The sequence below is a fragment of the Bombus pascuorum genome, unplaced genomic scaffold, assembly GCF_905332965.1.
Source record: "Bombus pascuorum unplaced genomic scaffold, iyBomPasc1.1, whole genome shotgun sequence".
NCBI lineage: Eukaryota > Metazoa > Arthropoda > Insecta > Hymenoptera > Apidae > Bombus > Bombus pascuorum.
The window spans coordinates 1,751-8,622 of record NW_026869733.1 but is presented as its reverse complement, the minus strand read 5'-3'; the positions used below and the strand labels follow the sequence as shown (position 1 = coordinate 8,622).

General features: G+C 34.4%; 1 long non-coding RNA gene across 1 annotated transcript; it reads right to left on the bottom strand.

Moving 5' to 3' along the window:
* Window positions 1-4,666: 4,666 nt before the first annotated feature.
* LOC132915688 (uncharacterized) lies at window positions 4,667-5,753 on the bottom strand. Its single transcript, XR_009659937.1, has 3 exons — window positions 5,585-5,753; window positions 5,270-5,511; window positions 4,667-5,061 (listed from the first exon to the last, which is right to left on the bottom strand). It is a non-coding gene; the product is annotated as an uncharacterized LOC132915688 (long non-coding RNA).
* Between the last annotated feature and the right edge of the window lie 1,119 nt (window positions 5,754-6,872).

Below are 6,872 nucleotides of genomic sequence, written 5' to 3'. Positions count from 1 at the left end.
AATATATCATTATTAGATATTCCTTTTAACATGCCGATCCATATCCTTATAATTTTTTAGAATCTTCAACCTCAAAATATCGCTTCAAAATAGAATACTAAGAGCAATTTGACAGTCACTATCGCGCTATAAATGTGAAAATTGTGACGTGGGTCTATATATCGTATCGTGCTTTAAAATATATCACACTTAATTGTATTATTAATTATTAAAGTTAAAGTATAAGCATCATATTTTTAGGAAAAATTATACTTCAATTATCATAAACTTCATTTCAATGTGCTTGCATAGAGATCAGCATTATGTTTGGTATTGTATTTCATGTACTTCCATCTTTTCGGTTACGATACCATGATATGATTTATATTATATATATATGTCGGGTTGGCGTTAGGGGCGTTTAATGAATCTTCACCAGTGTTGTTCATGGTTGTCGCACAGATGTTTATTACACAAGTATGGCTGATACAAGATTGACAAGCGGACGCGGTAACTGGACGCTAATGACAATGGCCCTAGGTTCGATATAGCGAATCCACGGTCCACGGGATAACGAATATACTTTGCTTCAAAGTCTAAGTCGGACTCGACTTACTACTCGTGATACAAGGATCGTTTGATTGACTCTTAGCTAATGAGATTGCCAGAAAGGGAATGACTTTCCGTCACGACGACGCTGCAGAGGAAAACTATGATGGGGTGTGCCTAAGGGCACGAGATCATCGGATTCGTCAAAGAAAGCCTCCACTCGGAGGGTGAGGGAAATAGACGTTGCTGTTAATTGGTCAATTTTTATGTTGGCGGTTAGAAAAGGATGCTAGCCGCCCTTGAGAGAGAGAGAGAGTTCCTAGCAGGCAGCGTCGTACGTGACCAAATCAGGTTTCCCATATCTTCCCGCAATAGGTGACAGATTTACAGGCTGATAGAATAAAGACTGTTTGTCAATCTGAAGGACTTTAGTTAACTAAGTCCTAAGATTTGTAACGGTTCCTCAGGCTATCTGAACATAAACTGTAAACGATGCATCGGCATCTGGCGATCATCTTGCCCAAAGAATGGGGTCTGTGTGTGGCGAGCTGCGGGGCTGTTGGAATGTCTTATTGTCAAGTGTCTGTACTGCCAATTCTTTAAAGGAAAGCTATGTTACTTTATATCTCTGTTAGGTGGAACGTTCATCCCGTGACCGTGGCTACGCTCGGCGACCGGTTGTCGCCTCGAGCCTAAACTCATTGTCTCAAGTTTCGAATGACTGTGTCTGGATTATTTTGTAAATGCTACAGTATTGAGGTTTTTCCAAATAATTCCAGCGTGGAGGGGCCCGGTGTCCTTTCATCTCCGACATATATATATTGTGGCATGCTTGTAAAATCTGGACATGATTCTTTTGTTAGGTTTTTATAATTATATCTCAATTTTAAGATTAATTAAACGAATATTTAATGATGATTTTAATATCGAAAATAACGATTATTATACTACGAATTTTTATATGAATACAATATGTTAGAATATGTGAAACATAAGGTCCGTTCAAATAACATCAACAAACGAAAAACTGTTTTGTACGAAGAAAAACAAGAAAGATATAAAGAATACTAGGCTTTGTTTTCGAGAAAATTGATCTTGGAAATCTGTTTCAAACATGTAAATTTGGTTAGTTACCAACTAAGCAGACGGAAGTTATTCTACGTGGAAAAATAAGAGAGAAATGTGAAATAAAATCTTTTCGTATAAAGCTTAATTTTCAAGAAAATCGAATTTCTTCGTGCTCGGTTCATAACACTCTTCGACATGTATCTAATTTTGCAACCTTCAATAAGCGATTCTTGTAGACATTTGCGAGCTACATTCGAATTTGCAAACCGTCTTTTTCCTATAACTCACAATTTTTTAAAATTTCAATTTTGAAGAGAATTGCAAATTTTCAACTTTAGAAATATTTTGTGTTCTTATAATAGCAGCTATTGAGTTGCGATAGAGACGAAAAAATTCTGTGGACTCTCCCGAATAAAATGATATGTATCATTATTGCATTATGAACATTTAAACATATCTAAATAATGATTAGAGCGAAAAAGCATCTCAAACGCAACATTCCTTCTTACATTTCTCAGTTTATTGAAAAAACTAAAGGTCTAGAAGAAAACCTAACTACAATACGCGATACAACAAACATTTCTGCTAAAGCAATCATCATCTATCGTATTTCATTTGAAATATAGAAGCACAACTCGCGATGTTTTTTCCGCCATTTGGTAGAACGGAACCGATAAACACACGCAGTTTTACTTACATCGAAAGTATTAGCATTACCGAGATTTTTAGATTTCTTATATCGCTGCTTGGCATTGATAGTGGCACAAGTAAAAAGAATTTCGAATTTGCTTTTATTGAACATCAAATCTACATTATGCTTTTCTTTCTATCATATAAAACGGTAAATTTAAAATTCCGTCAGTTTTGCGCCACAGGACAAAATTATTACGTATCGCTCTGACCTTATTTTTACAACAATATTTTCATATCTTCTGTTGTTTGCGACACTATAAGTGGAAGGTCATACTGCTTTCGAAAATAATGGTATATCTTGTGTTTAGTCAGTTTTATAATGTTATTGAAATGACCCGTTCAAAATCTCTTCGTAAATTTTAAAAAACCTCTCCTCTAAAATTTATCTGTTTGCGAATTGTACCACTATCAACGACAAGCAGCAATATACGGTTTGAATACCTTTCTGTTTCTGCTTTATCGATTCAAAAGTATTTACTAAAAAATATTCCATCAATTTCGGAAGTTTACTTTCAATCTCTTTTTTCTCATTAATTTAAAAATTCCCTTTTTCGAGCTCTGCATTCAAATTTCTCCGACGCTCTCCGAAATTTCTCAAATAATAATTTTTGAATCATACACTTGTAAATAATAATTCATCACGATATTCGTAGTTTTCTGACCGTTCTGAGGTATGTACGGAGGATCATAATCCTTTTACCAGAAGGTTCATCGTCTTCTTTGCTTTGTGGCTTTAAGCCAATTTGAGGTGACATTTGCTCTCGACAGTGCTCTGAAATTGTCTATCTATTTGAGAGTTTAGGTTAGAAAAATTTACCAAATGTCCTGCTGCATAAATTGTAAAGTACAAATTAAATCATAAAAAAAAATTTGAGAGCAGTTTGAAAGTTTGCTATCACACAGCACTCTCAGAACTGTCCATTTGAGATTCGCTCGTGCGTTTGTTCGTCTGTTCTGCAGTTTGTTTCAAAATACAAGTGAGGTGAAATAGCGAGTGAACGAAAGGCTTTGTGCTCTTATTGTTGCGTACAATTGCATAGAATTGAGTGTAGAGATAAAGTAAGGATAAAGTTTTTTTTTTTTTTTTTTTTTATTTTATTTTGGTTATTTTACAATTTGTCCTTGCGGACATTTGGTAAAGTGTTATATCTTGTTGGTGAAGAAAAAAAATATAAATAAAAAATAATATAGCATGTGGGCGATTACCCCCAGCGGGGTACCAGCTTCGTTTTTTTTTCTAAGTTATATCTTTTATGAGGTCTATGGGTGTTTCCTTTTTAGTCTTCTTGCGATGTTTGTTGTGTTGCACGTTTCAACTGCCAGCTGGTTCGGGTGCGTTTCTATTCTTGTTCTGTATCTTGTTGCGAATCTGGTAATCTCCTCCTTGACCGTTGGTATTCCGAGGTCTTTCCTTATGTCCTCGTTTCTAACGTACCACGGTGCGTTTACCATTGTTCTAAGGATTTTGGCTTGGATTGTTTCTATTTTGTTTATGTGGCTCATTGCTGCTGTTCCCCATAGTGGAATTCCGTATGTCCAGATTGGCTTTATGATTATTTTGTATATTTTCAGTTTGTTTTCTGTGCTTAGTTTGGATTTTCGGCTTGTTAGCCAGTGCATTTGTCTCCTTGCTATCTGTATCTTGTCTATTATTGATTTGATGTGCTGTTTCCATGTGAAGTGTGTATCTATGTGAAGTCCAAGGTATTTGACTTGCCTTGTTTGTGTTATTTGCGTGCCGTTCAGGAAGATGTTTGGTGTTATCTGTTTTCTCAATGTGAATGTGATGTGGTTGCATTTGTTAGGGTTAGCTTTGATTTGTTTGTCCTGTAGCCACTTTTCTATTTTTGTGATGTGTTCTTGTAGTATTGTGGCTGCTGTTACAGGGTTAGTGTGCCTGACTAGCACGGCTGTGTCGTCCGCGAATGTCAGTATTTTGCTATTGGTAGTTGTTGGAATGTTGGCCGTGTATAGTGTGTATAGTATGGGTCCTAGGACGCTTCCTTGTGAAACACCTGCTTTGATGTCTTTGGCTTCGGAGTGTGCGTCCTTGATTTTTACTGTGAAGGTTCTGTTGCTTATGTATGATTTTATTATTTGGTATATTTTTTCCGGGAATTGTTTCTTGATTGTTTGTATTAGGCTTTCGTGGTTTATTTTGTCGAAAGCTTTCTCTATGTCCATGAATAGAGCTGTACAATATTGTTTGTTTTCTATTGTGTGTATTATTTCGTTGACAAGCCTGTGCATTTGTTCTATGGTGGAGTGTTTATTTCTGAATCCAAATTGATGGTCTGGTATTAGTCTTTCCTTCTCTATTATTGGTTTTAGTCGGGCGTATATTACTTTTTCTAGTATTTTGGAGAGCACGGGGAGTAGTGATATTGGTCCGTAGGATGTTGCTTCATGTGGGTCTTTGCCTGGTTTGGGTAACATTATGATTTGTGCCTGTTTCCATAATGTAGGATAATATTGTATTCTTGGTATTGCATTGAATATTATAGTGATTAGTCGTATCGCTTTTGGAGGGAGGTTTTTCAATATTTTGTCATTGATTAGATTGATTCCTGGTGCTTTGTTGTTTTTTGTTTTTTCGATTATATTTCTAATTTCTTGTGCTGTTGTTTTGGGTATGGTGTATTGCTTGTCGATTGCAGTGCTAGTGGCTAGCGCATCGTCGTCCGTATGGCTACTGTGGTTGGTCTAGTCCAAATGAAGATTCCTTACAGGCAGCTAATCATAATGTTAACCAGACACATATATATCTGCTTTCTAAACAAGAAAAATATATCTGTGTGCGGTACATTTATTTAGAGTATAATCATAAATCATGCTATATAAATATTTAATATAATAATGTAATGTAATGACATTACATATCCCTACAATTATTTTATTCTTCTAATAAAATGTTTTTTAGGTTTAATTATTTTTTGTTTTTTATGTTACAAATATTTCAATTTATATTTTGTAGACTTACCATCTTTTCCAGTTGGCAACCAACTCCCTTGATTTGTAAGGAACGATGGATTTTAAGTCGGTATTATTGCCAAGAACTAGTATTGGTTCGTGTTGACTTTCGTTTGCTATAAATAAGGAAACAACTGTGCCCAAAATAGATCTTCTATTTCTTGAAATGTCTTAGATCCGAAAAATTCGTGAGTCCAACCTGGACCAAAAAGCGCAACAGAAAATTCCTTCGTGTCGTATTTTTTGTAAAGCCTGTAGATTATAATGGTTTAATGAAATATTAAATGACTATACGCTACAATAAAATAAGTAATATTGTAATTACATATGTTGAATTAAATCCACCACCACCAGGACAACATCTTCCCCAAATATCAAGTCCTACATAAATATCATGAATATCTCTGCTGTGATTTTTTGCAAGTGCCAAACCGTTTTCCAATTTTGATTTCGTCCAGTTATAATTCAAGTAAATGCCATCGCAGTTTAAAAAGAAATCTCTGAAACATTGTATTCAGAACATTAAATAATATTTACAAACAGAAACAATTGTAATTAAGCTCATTTTGCCAATTTAATTTTCCTTCATTGGTTACGCCGTCGTACCATATAATTTCAGAATTTCTAATTGCTTCATGAATATTTTCTGTTAGATATTTTACAAAATAAATTAAATTATTAACTTGCTCACTTTTAATGGTATTTTCAATATTTAATAACCAGCCATCGAACTTATAAAATTTTGCAACAAGTATTAGTGCATCTGCAAGTCTTCTTACTTCTTCCTGAGATTCAAGTATTACATCCCAGGTACCTTCTCTTTCCGTAATTACAGTACCAAGAACTTTTACACCATGATTATGTGCTACATTAATCCATCCAAAAGGTGGCGCAGTTATGAAATGATGACTAAAATACACAAACGTGTCAATAACACTCCAGTGATAAAATAGGTAAGAATCATAAGATTCTGATCCATATATAAATCTGAAAAATCACGGGTATATTATGCATAATATATGAATTAATAAATATAGCGATTTCTATTACCTGTCTTCTAGGCAGCCACCTTTCATATCATGACGAAGCAACGTTTTAGGATGTACTTCTCTATCCAATTTTTCTAACTGCGTTCTTTCTGCGCTTATTTCTAAACCACTGTACACATAATCAGTTGAATCTCCTAGTTATTCAATTTCGGGCCATGGTTTCAAATTATCTACGTTATCGAATAATTCTTTTAAGTTTTCGAAAGGTTGTGACTATGTAACTTCGGTCCTCATCTCTCTGATTTATACTGTTCTACAGACCACTTTCAAATAGTTTTTAATTCATTAAATCAAACAAAGGTTTTCTCTTCTTATTTGCTTCACTGGAAAGTTGTATACATGCATGATAGTGTTCCCATCTAAGGGAACTAGCATATCAAATTACGTCACATGATTTAACATCATTATCTACCAACTGCTAATGAGCAAAAAAATGTTCATTTCTCTATCTGAAACAAAGTATATAAAATAAAATTATGAATTTATAATGCACGTACATCAATGTTTATATGATTGTTTCGACTTTGAAAGTAATATTCTTATTTACATAAGTATATATTCTTT